This window comes from Vicia villosa, linkage group LG2 (genome assembly GCF_029867415.1).
Source record: "Vicia villosa cultivar HV-30 ecotype Madison, WI linkage group LG2, Vvil1.0, whole genome shotgun sequence".
In the NCBI taxonomy this organism is placed as follows: Eukaryota; Viridiplantae; Streptophyta; class Magnoliopsida; order Fabales; family Fabaceae; genus Vicia; species Vicia villosa.
In genome coordinates, this window is record NC_081181.1 from 164410553 (window position 1) to 164427686 (window position 17134).

At 31.2% G+C, this 17134-nt stretch overlaps 1 long non-coding RNA gene across 1 annotated transcript; it reads right to left on the reverse strand.

Moving 5' to 3' along the window:
* Window positions 1–2734: 2734 nt before the first annotated feature.
* LOC131652826 (uncharacterized) lies at window positions 2735–7505 on the reverse strand. Its single transcript, XR_009298827.1, has 7 exons — window positions 7241–7505; window positions 4844–4946; window positions 4264–4362; window positions 4019–4076; window positions 3540–3641; window positions 3166–3452; window positions 2735–3079 (listed from the first exon to the last, which is right to left on the reverse strand). It is a non-coding gene; the product is annotated as an uncharacterized LOC131652826 (long non-coding RNA).
* Window positions 7506–17134: the final 9629 nt, after the last annotated feature.

A 17134-nucleotide genomic window follows, 5' to 3' on the forward strand; every position in this document is an offset into this window, starting at 1 on the left:
GCTGTTTTAGGGCCAGTAATCGGTTACTGGACTCTGGGTAATCGGATACCCTGGGCGCAGAGGGAAAAATCAGCAAACTTCAGAAATTCGTAACTTTCGGCTCGGGTATCAGAATTGCGCAAACTTTATATCGTTGGAAAGCTAGCGACGTGTACTTTCTAATAAAATTGGTCCCCAAACCAGAATGTTTGATTTAACCATAGTGGAACCCCACTTAGTGAATCAATGAATTAGTATGAGAACTTATGTCTCTATCATTCGATTAATAATTCTCATGTTATGCGTGGTATATATTATCTATTGCTTACTATGAATGTGACATCCATATTTGACAATGTTATGCCATTATGTTTTATACATGAAAATCTATGGACACCGTCGTTTTGGTTAAACGATCGGTATTGATTGTATTGTTTGTGACCTTGACGTTACGTCATATTTCCGTATGCTTGAATCGAAGTGGCCGGAAGGCTAGATTGGGACGCTGCTCCGACTATGTAGTCTATGAGCCCTCCCGGACCGTGTAGTCCAATGGAATAACCCGTTCATGTGTATTGTTCGATATGGTGTGCATCTGAGCTACCGTTGCAGTGTGCTCGTGAGTTTCCGTACGGGGTTTTACTCACTTGTCATTAACACACTTGCGTGCTCGGTATGGTGGGGTTATGCGGCTATGTAGGCTAATGCATAATGTGGTAACTCACCTCTAGTAAAGTCACGTAGACTAATACTAGGCTTTCGCCCGATGGGCTCAGGCGTCAAGGTGGCGGTTTGTATTCGGCGTAACTCACTAGCGTGAAGAATGTTAACGGAACAATGACGCCATTTAGGCAAAAGTCATCTCGCGGCCATTTAGGCTTGGGCGAACCCGTTTAACCGTCTTGCAGTGTGCTTGTACAAGTCCCTTGACATATAGGCAGGAGGTTACTCATCGAGGATGCATTTATTCCATAATCTAGCCGAGGTTGTTACACTTCTGGATTCCCCGTACATGGGTATGGGTCTGCATACGTGTTTGTGTAATATTTGTGTACTTGTGATATGATGACTCCTATGGTGGACGAATCATGTGTTTGCTCCGTATTTGTACCGGATGTGAGGACAACCCCGGATCAATGGTGGATTCGGTTTTTGATGCATGTACCCTGTAGATCCGAGTGGACCCATAGGATAGGAGGACTCACTGAGATTTAGTAATCTCACCCCAATCAACTTATATTTTTTTCAGGTGCAGTTTTGTAGCGTTTGGTCAGTAACAGGTTTGGACTGAAGACTTGGAAGTGGTGTTGGCTCGAAGACCTCGTTGGTTTTGACATTCCGCTGTGCGAGATCCATTGAAGACTCATGTATTATGCTTCTTAGTAGAATTTCATGTTGTATTTTAAATGGATCATCTTGTATCCTTGGCTTTTGTATGTACTCAATATCAATTATTAACGTTTCATGCATAATATACTAGTCAATTATGTATGGGGTGTTACAAATATTATATTTTTTCTGTAATATGTGTGATATATTATTTAGTGTATTGAATATTATTAGGTTAATTTAATATGTAATATTTGTGATAGTAGATAAATTTTATATTTTTTCTGAAATTTTTGTGATATATTAATTAGATTGAATGTTATTATGTTTATGTAGTAATTTATGGTAAATGATAGATATATATTTGTTGATGTTTTTTAATAAAATAGATTATATTTTTTATTATGTTTTTTATTAAAATAGATTATGTTTAATAGAGAAATATTTGTTTAGTTTATGGTAAATATATCTATTTTTAAGAAAATGGATTATGTTTTTTATTTTTAAATCTATAATATTATTTCTAAAAAATATATATAACTTATTAAAACGAAATATATTTTTAAACATAAAAATTATATATATGTAAGATATTATATAAAATATAATTAAACATACTTTATATATATGTAAATTATATAGACAACATTTATAATATACAATTTTTTTTAAAAGTTTAATATTTATTATTTAATGAAAAATAGAGGTTTATTATGTATTGAAAAATAAAATATTTTTTAAAATGGTAAAAAGAAAATTTATATGTTATGATGTTAAAAAATGGTAAAAAAAATATAATTATATATTAATATGTATTGGAAAATACAATATTTTTTAGAACGGTAAAACAAAAAGTTATTAAATATGTGTATATGTCACTAGTACAAAAATGTTAATTTACACCCGTTTTTTATTAAATTTACACCCATTATTTTTAATAAAAATCGGGTGTATATCCACAGGGTGAGAAATGTCTAACGAATTTACACCCGTTTTATTTTAAAAATATCGGGTGTAATTGGGCGTAATTACATTTTTAATTACACCCTGTTTTAATAAAAATCGAGTGTAATTAGGCGTAATTACGTTTTTAATTACACCCTGTTTTAAAAAAAATCGGGTGTAATTGGGCGTAATTACGTTTTTAATTACACCCTATTTTAATAAAAATCGGGTGTAATTTGGCGTAATTACGTTTTAATTACACCCTGTTTTAATAAAAATCGGGTGTAATTGGGCGTAATTACGTTTTAATTACACCCATTTTAATAAAAATCGGGTGTAATTGGACGTAATTACATTTTAATTACACCCTATTTTAATAAAAATCGGATGTAAATATGGTCTTAATTACACCCTATTTTAATAAAAATCGGGTGTAAATACGCCATTTATGAATGAACAATTATATCTATTTACACCCTATTTCATATACACCATTTAGTTATATTTCATTTTCAGTCATAATATTGCAAATACTATAAAAATTATACACATAAAAATCAAATTTTAACTAAGTCAAAATATTTTTCATATTAACCAAAAAAATATACAAAATCATGTACAGTCATAATATTTCAAGTATTATAAAAGCATACACATAAAAATTATATTTTAACTAAGTCATAACACTTTCTTCATATATAATTTTACGCCATGCTTGACGGTTAGTTTCGGTGTTCTCTAGTTCAATTGAATCCAACCGCTTTCCACATGTAGTATTGGATTCATCCATGGCCAAAATACCACGCCCTGGAGAAGCAATTGTTTTCTGTATGCAAAAAAACAAGACACAAGAAATTATTACAAGAAAGTGTTATTACAATAAAGAGTCACATGTATCAATGGTAACCATACCGCAGTTTTGACGAGTGTAAAAAATGAAAAAAAAATGGTTCTTGAGTATAAAAAATTTCAACTGGATGTAGCCTTCCAGGAACTTTCATTAGAGGAGCTCCAAAAAAATATCCCTGAAACTTTTCAGCTTCAAATGTAGCACTCATAACAACCAACTTCAAGTCAGGTCTGTTTTTAAGAACTTCCTTAAGAAGGCCAAATAACACTGAAATACCCCTGAAATACCCAGGAGCTTGACATATTTGATCAGTTTCGGCTTTCAACCTACGAAGAAGCTTTCGAATATGCTGCACAAACAATCAAATTTTGTAATTACAAACCAATATTCCCAACAAAATTTGTAAATCAATGTTCACTTTGAATTAAAACATTACCATATGGTGTAACAAAGGCTAAGAGAATAAACAATCAGACCAAAATCAGCTTTTTAGTATTGTGCACGTGATATCAGCTTCTATCATTAGCTCATCAGAGTCCTGTATTTGGTGGATGTTAGAATGTAAATTACAGTCTTGATACGTGCATAAGTTAAAATGATATAGCTTCATATATAAGAGAGATTCACTTGAGATAGAATAGTAAGCAATCAGACCAAAATCCAATAAGTATTTGATCTAACAAATAGGGCAATAGCTGAGATTGTTATCTCTGAAATGTTTTATGGTTATGTGTTGGCCATGTTTATTAAAAGGACCAACGTTGACTTCAGGTATTTGACGTAGTAACGCAGTCGGTTCATTGTGATGGTTGGTCAAAATCCTCCTATTTTCAAATTTATTCCAACTCCAACCTCTAAGTTGAAATCAAGTATCAAAACGAAATGAAACAATACGTGAATAAATAGAAAACTCACCGCCTTGCGGAGCTTCTTGATGAGTGCCATAGGCTTGCTGTTCAAACCACGTTGAAACCTAAAATTAAAATGCAGAGATTGTTAATAGTAAAGAATCAAATTGAGAGGTGGACTACATGGTAAATATAACAAATATTGAGTAGTAATTTCAAAACCGTCCTTCATAATAATTATAGTTTCAGTTCTAGGCTGTTAAGTGCCAAATGAACATGGATTCTAAATTCTAATCATTTATTAGTTTATACCTGAAGGTCCAAGAGAGAAGGAACAAGGGGTTCCTCCATATTTGCTGCTAAAGATAAACATGCAAATGATAGAAGTTGCAGAAACCATCCAATTGATTCCTGTTTAACAATGTAATCATTGTTCAATTAAAAGTAGAAATTCACTAATTCTTTTCAAACTTTATGGCGCAAAAAAACAAGTTTCCCTTATAAAGAAAACATCATTGTCCCATCAATTTCATTAAAGCACTGATGTTCAAGCAGTACGTAATAAATTAGGAATACAATTGAAACAACATTAAAGCACTGATGTTCAAGCAGTACGTAATAAATTAGGAATACAATTGAAACAATACAATTTCAACTTCATTCAAAATTCACCAATACAATTGAAACAACATTAAAGCACTGATGTTCAAGCAGTACGTAATAAATTAGGAATAGGGATGACATACAAAAATGCTTTCATAAAATAAAAGAACTAACATATGACCAAAAAAAGGCTACTAAAATAAATAAGATCTAAATGAAAAACAGTTGTGTCAACCATGTAGGGAATAATTAAAAATGCAAATGAAACGGGTAAGGATACAGAGCTTACAGCTTTTTCAATGCAAATGAACTCTTATAAAGCTGATCTAACTTGTCTCTCCAAGTTGCAGCTTCGTTATCCTTGGGAACAGGCTCAGCAAAAACAAGTTTCCCTGGTTAAAAATTGAATCAGCTTAAAAAATGGCAGGGTATATAAATAGATCCATAAAATTTAAAAGCATAATCCGTGCCATTTTAAAACAACATCCTCACCAAGATTCTTGTATATATCTTCACATTCTTAAAAATTAATTTACTGGTTTCACTTTCATGGTTTTAAAGCACTTTACCTACTTTACTTTATATGGAAGTTGTTTTATATGGAAGATCCTTTCCGTAGCTACATTATCAATGGCACATAATAAGATGAAAGATCCTTTCCGTAGCTACAATCTCTTGTGTTATAGTGTTTGTTTTATTTAAACTACTCCTGTTTGTGTAAATGAAAGTGAAAAGCTCAAACTCTTGCAGTACCATTTGAGTATGATATCAATATCATTGTAGTTGCACCAAATTCTCTAAATGATATTAGTAGTTCATTTAAACTTTTTGGAAACACTTAACTTTCCACTGTTGTATGTTAACATCTATTAAATTAAATGTTACTTTTGCTACTAATTATAGCTTCAAATAATATTAGTAGTTCATCTATCATTTGTTCTTAACTGGGAAAACATACATAGAAAATCTTTACATTGCAACGCACAACCAGACATGTGCATTCATGATTTCAAGCTATATATGCTATATATGCAATTATACGGTTAAAATCCATAATCTCATGAACCTTATCATAACATTTCATAAATCAATATAACAGAGAGCCTAACCAAGAACTACATATGTATTGGTGAAAAACTGCATATCTATTCAGATTATTCAGCATTACTCTATTAGATGTAGTTAAAGAATAGGATCTGAGTAACAATGAAACAAATAAGAAACCAATAATCAATTAGCAAAGAATCCCTACTAATATCATTGGCTCCAAAAATTAAAAATCATTGTGGTGTAATGAGTAGGCAACATTTAGCTTAAATAATGTTACAAAAGCAAAGCTATTACATTTAATATATGGTTCACTAGTACATTTAAACATTCGTTCACACTTCTGTTCCCATTCAACTTTTGCTTATACCATGTATGCTTCTTGTGTGTGCTTACATTATAAGATTCTTTAAAATTCCGGATACTAAAATTAAAACAAGAATACTCTCTAAAATTAAAACTCATATTCTTATTATCTTCTACTGCAGAAGAAATGGTTAGGAAGAGTTGTGGTGAAAAGGATAAGAAAATAGCTGAATAAATGTCCTAATAAAATACTACTTTATAATTAAGTAAATTTGAATTATGTTTTGTATTTTGGAGATGATCATATAATTCAAATTAATTTACATACTTTATATGGAAGTTGTTTTATATACTTCATCTGCGCTAGTTCAGCAAGTGAGAAATTTCTTTAAAAAAAACACACTGCAGTCATTTCCTTAATCCATCAATCAAAAAAATGGATCCTCTAATCTAGAAGTTAGCTTCATACGGTGCACTTCAGTGCAGTCAACTATTCCACTACGCTATATGTGTGTTTGGTTTTATGGGGATTGATTCAGCATTCTTCCTTTACTGACAAGCCATCTTGGAGACTCGGGTAATAAGAAGATGGTGAGTGCAAAATAAAAAAGAGAGGGGATTGAAAGAACGCCCAACATGAGTCTCCAGCTTGGAGATTTGGTGAGTGACATCCCAAAGACCATACAGTAGGAGAAAAACATACCAGCAGAACCAGTGAACTGTGGAAGTGTATTGAGTAATCCCCTAGTCTCAGGAGGAGCAATCTCGGATATATAAAGAGGTACCAAGGTAACAGCCAAACCAATACCGAGACCATCTAAAAGTCTTGCAAAGAAGAGTATATAAACATTTGAAGACCAAAACATTAACATTTTTTTTTATGTTTCACTGCATTTTACAACTTTATACTCTTATGAATGAGTAGCAACGAGGCTTTCGTGTCCTTTCTTCATAGCTAACAATACATAAAAATATCTCGAAGTGTTGGGAAGCGAATCCGATGATACATAAGTCATGTTAAATAACAAATCATATATACAACAATGAATATCAAGACAACAATTCTCCTTCAATTCGCCAACCACAACCAGTTACAACAACGAATATTAACACAACAACAATTCCGTGATAGAAATCAAACAAAAAAGAGAAAGAATTCAGTTCAGGCATTTCACCGAACACTTGGTGTGCATGTTAGGAAATGACTAATTCATTAACAATTTTACACTATACTATACATAAACCATAATCGAACAACAATCACGCAACAGCAATCGGAGAAGAGAGATGAAGAAGATTGAAACTGAAATTCACTGGAAAAAATTGCACATACCGAATTCCATCATTAATGTGCGTCGGCATCATCTTCACGTATCTTTTGTTTCTCTTAACTTCATTTTCATTTTCTTGTTCCATTAATCACCATGCTCTGCTACGAATTGGATTTGGCCGAGGAAGAGATTGAAAAGCACGTTAGATAAGCACTTTTAAGAGGTTTTAAAAGGAGCAAGAATCACTTTTCCGTTTTCACGTTTCGGCGCGTTGTTGGTAACTTATTATTCTCTATTTCTTTTCCATAAGTTACATATATTAAATGATATGTAGTAAAACTTATGATAAGTGATAACTAAATTTCATACATTATAAGATACATGTTATACAATAGGGATTATAATGAAATAGATTAATATTTTGAATTATAAAATTTAATAATTTATTTAGTCCATTTAAATTTACACCCATTTTATATTTAACGGGAGTAATTGAGATATGATTATAATAATATTTTTAATTTACGCCCAATTTAAAAAAAATAGGGTGTAAATTGTCACGTTAATATTTAAAATGATATTTTATTTACAATATTGCCACTACATTTCTTATTTACACCCGTTTTTAGTATATTGGGTGTAAATGTTAAAATTATATTGTTCCTTTTGCACTAGTGTGTTAAAAAGGTAAAAAGAAAATTTAATATGTATATTGTAAGTTCTTATTATATTAGGTTATAAAGACAATTTATATTATATATATTTTACTTCTAAAAACATAATGTTTATACTTTTATATTAAAAACATGATTTATACATTCTATTTTTATTTTTATTTATATGTAAGTTATTAAAAACATGATTTATACATTCTATTTTTTTTTAAAAGAATAAAGTTTATATATTATGTGAGAATATGCTTGTTATATGTTATAGATTTTGTATAATAGCTAATGTATGTGAGAATATGTTATATATTATGTGAGAATATATATGTTAGATAAAAAAGTTATATATATATATATATATATATATATATATATATATATATATATATATATATATATATATATATATATATATATATATATATATATATATATATAGTTTACATAAATGTTATAGATTAATTAGTGTAATGATTGTACAAATATGCAGTATGGAATATTATCTGTACTATCGTAGTTGGATGTACGATAGATTGGAACAAGGAAGACGTGCACTAAAACCAAATTTCGTAGAAGGAGTTGATGGGTTTATCAAGTGGGCATTTGTTCAGGAATGTTGTCGAAGTGAAGGGGGAGTTAGGTGTCCTTGTCTTAAATGTGAATGTAGACGTATAATTAGTGATCCAGAGAAAGTAACACGTCATTTGCATAGAAGGGGTTTTATTAAAAATTATTGGGTGTGGACGTCTAACGGTGAAAATTTGCCGATGAACGTGCCAGAGACTAGTAATACTCATGCTTCACGCAGTAGACCGATTATGGAATATGAGGAAAACTTTAATATGATCGGTGAGATGGTTGAGGATGCTTTTGGCGTGAACGTGGCCTATGATCAACCTGAAGATTTTGATGGAGAAGAGTTGCCAAATTAGGAAGCGCAAAGATTTTATCAGTTGTGTTCAACCGTCTAGAGGAAACGTGGGAGCTGACACTGAGCAAGAGAATGATGATGATTTCAACCTTGATAATTATCCCGATCCCGATGATGATTTTTTAGGATGAATTTTATTTTTATTTTAAATTAAAATTGTGTGAGATAACAAAATTTTATTTATTATATGGTAGTATTTTGGATATTATATTATAAATATAATTTATTTTAGTAGTTTAATATATTTTTGTATTTAGTTTATTATTATTAATATTAATATTTATTAATTTCCAATAAATAATATTAATAATAAAACTTTTTTTATAATAATAATAATCAGATTTTTTTTAAAAAACATTTTAATATTTATGGCATGGTTTCCACGTCGCTACAGACGTGATTTTTTGTAGTGTGTATTATATTCACGTTCGGCGTTTGTTTTCGTTGTAAATGTTGTTGTTTGTTTGTTAAGATTTTCACTGTGTAATTCACAATGTTTATGCATTTTTATTTTTAATTTGCGTATAACAATTTTGTTTCTATATAAATATAATATTGGTCTATTGAAAATACATGATGTGTTGTGATTTGTTCTTTCCTTTTATTTGATCTTTGTTTACAAATTGACAAGTCAAAGAAGATCGAAGAATTGCGACCTTTTTACAAGCAAGACTAATGAGTTTATCTTCACCAGCAAGAATCGATAAGGGGAATAACAAGGCTACTGATGATATCAAAATTAGGATATCAAGATTAGGATATCAAGATTACTAAGGATAAGGTGGATACCAATTTTCGATGGGCTATATTTTTCTGCAACCCATATGAAATTGCATTAATCAATCAATTGGATCTGTGACCCATCCAAGCTATCTTTTATTAAAGTATCTATCTTTTATTAAAGTATCTTTTCAGTATCACCATTTTTTTTTTCTTTTTGCATAGGTTTTATTTTAATATAAAATATTTATATGATGCAATATGTGGTATATATTTAGTGTGCGAAAAAATATAAATAGTATTTATTTGTTTAATTTTAATTTAATTTAAATTATTTTCAAAATAAAGTATGTTTTATTTATTAATACTTATACTAAAATTTTCTAAATATATAGTAATCAAAATAAGTGTGTAACATGTTCAAAAAGCTTCATTAGAAAATAGATATAAAAAAAGACATTTAAGATTAAATATACCACTACAAAAAATTATTGTCATTAGCTACGTGAATTTCATATCACAACCACCTAAAACGGTGTTAAATTAGATAATATTGGTTTTACATCAATTTTTATATAAAGCAATGTATGTTTAATAAAAAAAATTATTTTTATTTAAATATCAACAATATATTATCTAAAATTAATATTTTTCAACAATTTATACAAAAATATCAAACAACCTACAACTCAATATATATTTATATATGAAAATAAAAAATAATATATTCTTTTTCATGAAGAAATCAAATAAAAATGGAGAAGCTTTAATCAGGTAACAAAGCTTGTTGAATCTTGATCAACTTCTTTAGACTTTGTCAACAAATAAATGAAAAATTAAATTATAGAAATATCAAAAATAAGTTTAATATGAACAAAATTACTAAATAAAACCTCTGGGTGAAAGCCAAATAAAACTAAGCTTTGCCAAAAATAGTGGAGTGGATGAAAATGAGAATAGACCTTGGTTTTTTATGGAGGAAAAATGGTGAAGAGGAGAAAAAATGGTGAAGAAGAATTGTGGAGAAAATGAGATTTGTTTGTTGAATAGATACTAATAAGAAATGTGTGGGGGAGCTGTGCAGCTAGCCTAATAAATGGAGTCTGCAGCGTCATGATAATCATGTCGCTATTAAAGTAACGTTGTTGGTTATAGCATTGCTTTCATGTGGCAAGCACTATCATGATAATCATGTCGCTATTAAAGTAACGTTGTTGGTTATAGCATTGCTTTCATGTGGCAAGCACTATCATGATAATCACATCACTATTAAAGTAACGTTGTTGGTTGGGACCTAATTTTCATGACGCAGTTTAAAAGCATGTTAGTCTACTCTATTGTAACGATTAACATTTACCCGTCAAATTTTTAAAATTTTTAAATTTAAGTAGCAACGTGTAAAACACGTCACTATTCCATTTTTAAAAATTTTAAAATTCCCTCCATGAGAAAATATGAGATTAATTATTTTATTATTTTCTTGTACTGAAACTTGCCACGTGAAAATCACGCCACAAACAATAAACTTGCCACGTAAAAATCACGCCACAAACTTGCCACGTGAAAATCACGCCACAAAACAGATAAAGTTGTCAACCCAATCAATTCAACCAGTCAACATTTCCTACTCAAATTTAGCGATGTGAAATACATGTCACAACTAATTTTTTGATAATTTTACAATTCCCCCATGTGAAATCCTGACATTTATTATTTTATTTTTTAAAATATTTAGTGATCGACGTGATTTTTCACGCTGCAACTCTCCTTTTTAGCCACGTGAATTTCACGTCACTAAATCTCGTGACTGGAGACAACTTTTTTTTGTAGTGTACAAAAACTAAAATAAAATAGTAATTACATATAAACAAATTATAAACTCTATATCTCAATTAAAAAAGTATAAAAAATAAATAACTATAAAAAAAAAAGAAACATATGATTATTTTTGTAAAAAAATATAAAGGCACACTATGTTTTTATTAGAACGCACGTGTAAGATATAGACGATATGTTTCTTTAATTTAAATTTAAATTATGTGATCCATACATCATTGTTAATTACAATACTTTATGGAACACCATTTTCACTCCGGTTATAACTTTTACTGATCATGAAACATAAATTTTTTTTTTTCACAAACAAACCCAATACATTTAATTAATCAATTGTTGTTCAATACAAAGAGGAATCAAACGAAAATTATTATGTCTAGTTCAAGAACGGGCCACTTTAGTAACAAGTGGCCAGTAGGAAACCAAATTTTCCCAGCATTTAACAAACTTTACCTCAAAGTCGGAATGAACTGTTAATAAATTATTAATACTGGAAATGATCAAACTAAGTTGTGAGTTACCAACATAGTTTGCATGCACGTCTTGCACAACCATTTGGGAGTCACTCTCAAAAGTAACAAACCTTATAAGTAACCGAATGGCACCTAGCACGGCTTCCTTTACGGCCAAAGTGTTAGCTTCTATAATTGAGAAACGCCCTACATTCATATAACACCACCATCTATTCATTGCCCCTACAGTTGTTTAAACCAGCATCAACATTACATTTTACCTACCCTACCCTAGATGCTTGCCACCCCATTTGCTGCTAATCCTGTTGATCTTTGTCATTATCAAGATGAATGTTTTGAGCCATGAATCAATCACTCCATGTATGGAAGCCTTGCATCCCCAACTTATTCGCCTCATCTTTCTCATTATTCCATAACCAATTATCCCTGTTATTTCAAAGCAGCCATAACAAAACAACAACTCTACCTATAACCATCATGTCCTCTTTATTGCATATATTATGAATTATCATCCTCGCTTTGTTGAAATTTGGTAATCTTGAATTGATGATGTCACCCAACCTGCCATATTCCAACACTGTGATGTTGTGGTACAACTAAAGGACACATGCCACACATCTTCCTCATCTCTTTCACATAATTGGCATACAGAAGGGCACAAAACATAGTGCTGTCGTAGTCGACCTCGAGTAGGAAGGCAACCATGGCATATCCGCCACAGTAAATGCTTATCCTTCGGTGGAGTTCTTATTTTCCATAACTTACCCCATTCGCCTTAACACTTCCCCTTCTTAACCTATTATGCACGCACAACCATAACTTGTATCTTGTTTTTTCACTATAAATACCGGACTTTTCCTCTCTCCAAACAAAGTAATCCTCACTAAAATCCTCCAAGAGTGACACCTTCTCAATTTCCTGAACTACATCACGAGTAAACAATTGTTTAATTTTCAGAACATCCCATTATTTATCATACTCATGCATAAGATCTTCAACCCTCATAGTATGCACCCTTGATCTTGCGGTGCATACACCGTCCCTTTCCCTTCACCTCTCGACCATGGTTCCGACATGACATTAATCTTTCTCCCATCACCAATTCATCCAAAGACACCCCATAATGAGAACATCCCTCGCCTTCCATAAACTCCTCCAAACATAGTTAGGATTATTTCCAAGACTAGCTTCAAAAAACAAAGAACGGGGAAAATACCTATCTTTGAAAACTTTAGCCACCAAAGTATCAGGTTGCATCATAATATGTCACCCTTGTTTCGCCACCATCACCATGTTAAAAGCCTTAAAATCACTAAAGCCCATACCTCTTTCCTCCTTCGGACAAGTCAATCTTGTTAGAAAAATCAATTCAAGTCAAATGGAATCGAGGCTAGAATCGTGAATGAAATCAGTTTCCTTATAAGTATTTCAAGCACTCTCAATATGTCTTAGAGTTGGAACGCAGGAATACCCAGGATAATTCAGCCTATTGTCGAGATTGCGTAAGACCGACGAAAAACTCGAATGCAAGGAAGAGTGTCTGAAAGATGATTTATATAATTTTTGTGTGTTTCATTTTGGATTTATAAATGTGTATTTATAGGCCATGCATGTGTTGTTTCATGAGTTTGCAACTCTTGACGAAATAACACCTTTTCACCATATATTGCAATGGTTCATCTATAATGACACAAGGCACCCCTTCATGAAATGTTGTAAATTTGAATTCAAAAAACAAACTTATGCAACAACCAAAAATATATTACCATTTTTTGTCACATTAGAACACACTATGGTAAATATTTTTTTATAATTTCCAACAATCCCCCACTTGTTCTAATAATGACAAAAACTCATTCCAGAAATAAAGATATAAAGAATGTTAATACAGTTAGGTATCTTTCGATTTAAAACTTAACCTTAGTGAGGATAACGCAAAGTTTAATCGGAATATTAGGTAGCAATGCTTTTAAACCATTAATCCATGTGATTATAGCGGCGTTACCTTACACACACTCTTTAAAGGTTCTTCCTCTACATATCTCGCTTAGCACTTATTTATGGCCATATGCTATCCTGTTTCATGAATTTTTCATGAGAAACTCCAACTCTCACTTTGAGACGACACCATCTTGAAATTCACATAGGTGAAGTTCATATTGTGTCCTTTTCCACGAGACACATACCCTCGGTATTGAACTTCATTAAGAGTTTTAAAATAAAACTCAACCCTCGTTTTAAGGTTAACATTATCACGAAATGTTCGACAATTATCCAAATCAACAACTTGTTGTTACCCATTGAAAATCTTGAGGTTAATGTTATGTTAACGTAAGATTGGGTTGCCGCCGCTGTCGGAACTCTAACTCAAGGAGTTTCAACCTCATACCTCTCGAGGTTGTTTTTACTAAGTCTCTGGCCAGTGGCTTAGTAAATGAATTTCCTAAATTATAGATCGATTGTATATATGCGAGTAAATGATTACATCTTTAATCAATTTTCTCACGAATGTCTAAGGCCTCAGTGTCCAGACTTTCCATTTTACTCTTATTTGAATTCTCTTGCTAAATTGGCTTGACTAACACATTGTGTTAACACCTTTGAAACACTGTATTTAGCCAATGGAACTTCCGACAGAAGGTCCCTCAACCATTTAACTTCTTTGACTAGTGGAAACGAGATCCACACACCATGGCTCCATGGTCAAGAGAGTGATGCATGTTTGTTTCTTGCTCTTCTAAGAAATCTCACCTCCAACTAGTGTAAACATCCACTCAGTTGTAAATTTATGATCTCCAACACTCGATATCCAACTCATATTTGGTATATCCTTCTAATTTGATAGGAAACCTACCATGATGGAGGTCAAGATTTTGGTTTCTTTAAAAGATAATCGAAAATCCTTGTGATGGCCTTCCAATACTCACTATTTGGATTTCTAGTAAATCTACTCATTTACTAATTGCAACTACTATATTGCATATAGTATATTGCATTAGAAAACCAATTTCACTTGTGTATTCTAATATAGCCATAACACTTCCATCATCATTTTAACAATAAGATCAAATTGAATATTCACTTTTTGAAACATGACAGTTTGAACTTATCAAGAACTTTCTCAACAAAGTGTATTTGACTAAGTTCATAACCCCCACTATTTTTGCATTACTTTGATCCCCAAAAAAAGTGTCAACTAGTCCAAGATCTTTCATCTTGAATGTGGAAGTTTTCTCAATATTGTGTGTTTGACTATGTTTTAAACCCCCACTCTTTCGTTTTACTTTGATCGAAAAGAGTGTCCACTATTTCAAGATTTTTCATCTTGAAGCTAGAAGCTAGAAACCTCTTTGTTTCTAAGATTCAATTCATCTCCTTGAAAATGATCAAGATGTAATCAACATAGAGACAAAGGAATATCACAATATTTTCACACAAATTTGTGTACAAACACTTGTCCGAAGAATTAAATGAAGAAGATTTTTAGATAATCATGCATGATGATGCAAGAAGGTTTTAGATGAAGTGAGAGATAAAATTATGAGCAATTTAAAATAGTATAATAAAAACTGCAATGAGTACCTTGGTTATGTTCACTTCTCTCAAATCTTCACTTGAATTTCTATGTTAAACCTTCTTGGTCAACTTCATCATTGATGTGCATGACACTTTTGATCCTTTTCTTCTTTGATAACCTTTGTCTTCATCAAAACTAGATATAAGATATTCTTCACAATCTCCCCCTTTTTGATGATGACAAACTCTTTGAATTCTCGTTTTGATAAGAATACAAGTCTCCCCCTAAGTTGTGTGTCTCCCTTTTAATTTGGGAATCTTGTAATGATGGAATCAAACCTTTGGTGCCATTGTTTTGGTGCATATTTTAATCCACTCAAGAATTTGACAAACTTGCACACCTTTTATTAATTACCTAAAGGCATATAACCTTCTGGTTTCTCCATGTAAATCTCCTCACTGAGTTCTACATTTTAGGAATGTCATTTTGACATCTATTTGATGAACTAAAGGATCATGCAAAGAAACTAGTGCAAAGGAAAATCTAATTTTCGTTGTGATTGCTTCTAATGCATATGTGTCGAAATAATCAACACATTCCTTTTGTATAAAACCTTTGGCCACTAATCTATCATTGTAGGTGTCTAGTGTATCATCACTATGATACTTCCTTCTCAACATCCATCATTGTAGGTGTCTAGTGTCCAATGGATTTTTATCCTTTAGGTAGAGTGGCAAATTTCCAAGTGTTGTTTGACACTATTAAATTCATTCATCTAGGATAACATCATTCCAAGAGAAGTCCCTTGAAATTACATCTTCATTGTAACTCTTTAGGATCATCTTCCGCTCAAAGAATAATAGGAATCTTACGAACAAAATTCTCACATTTTTCTTCTACTGGATACAAGAAATATGCCGACAATCGATTTTGTTCGGTTCTAGATCCTTAGCCTTTTAAACTTTCTGCTTATTTTAAGTTTGATTTGTTTTTCAACAATCATTGACGAATTTTTTATTTGTGTTTCAACAATCCGCGGAGAACTTTCCTCACAAGGTTATTCATTTGTCGAAAACTTGAATTCCTTATCCTCCACGATAAGGTTCCCAAAATTTCACATCTCAGAATTTAATAGTTACATAAGACTCAAATTTTAGAGACATTATGAACTATATTTGAATAATCTTCATATATTTTTTATAATAATAAATCTTATTGAATATAAACATGTTATTTCCCTATCTAACATTTTATTTCAAATTTATTATTCAGACAGAAACATATAAACATATCTGACTACAAATCTCTTGTCATTTGTGTAGAAAATAAATCCACCAATCCATATTATATAACATAAACATATTATTTATATAGCATCAAATCAAAATTTAATTGCATACTAGTTAACATGTTCATGCATTTCAAATATTTAACATATCAATGTATCCACTTATTAACATATATTCATAGATATATTGCACCTGCTGATGCTTTACTAGTATATAATTCATATTCGCTGCTGCATATATGCTACAAAACTATCATGCACATCAAGAGAAAACAGCATATATGAATTATGAAACCAATTACTTGTAATTACCATGCCTATACGACTTTCGTTTTTTATTTTACTTTTATGAACACATAATGGATCATATTATTAGGCGGTAAGGGCACCTGCATATTACTTTTCAATTATGAACAAGTTTTATACGTCTCTGTTCATTAATACACTATAAAAACTATTTATATATTATATCTCAAAATTAGTTGTGATACATTTCAGTTAACAACTACTGGAAAATCATAAT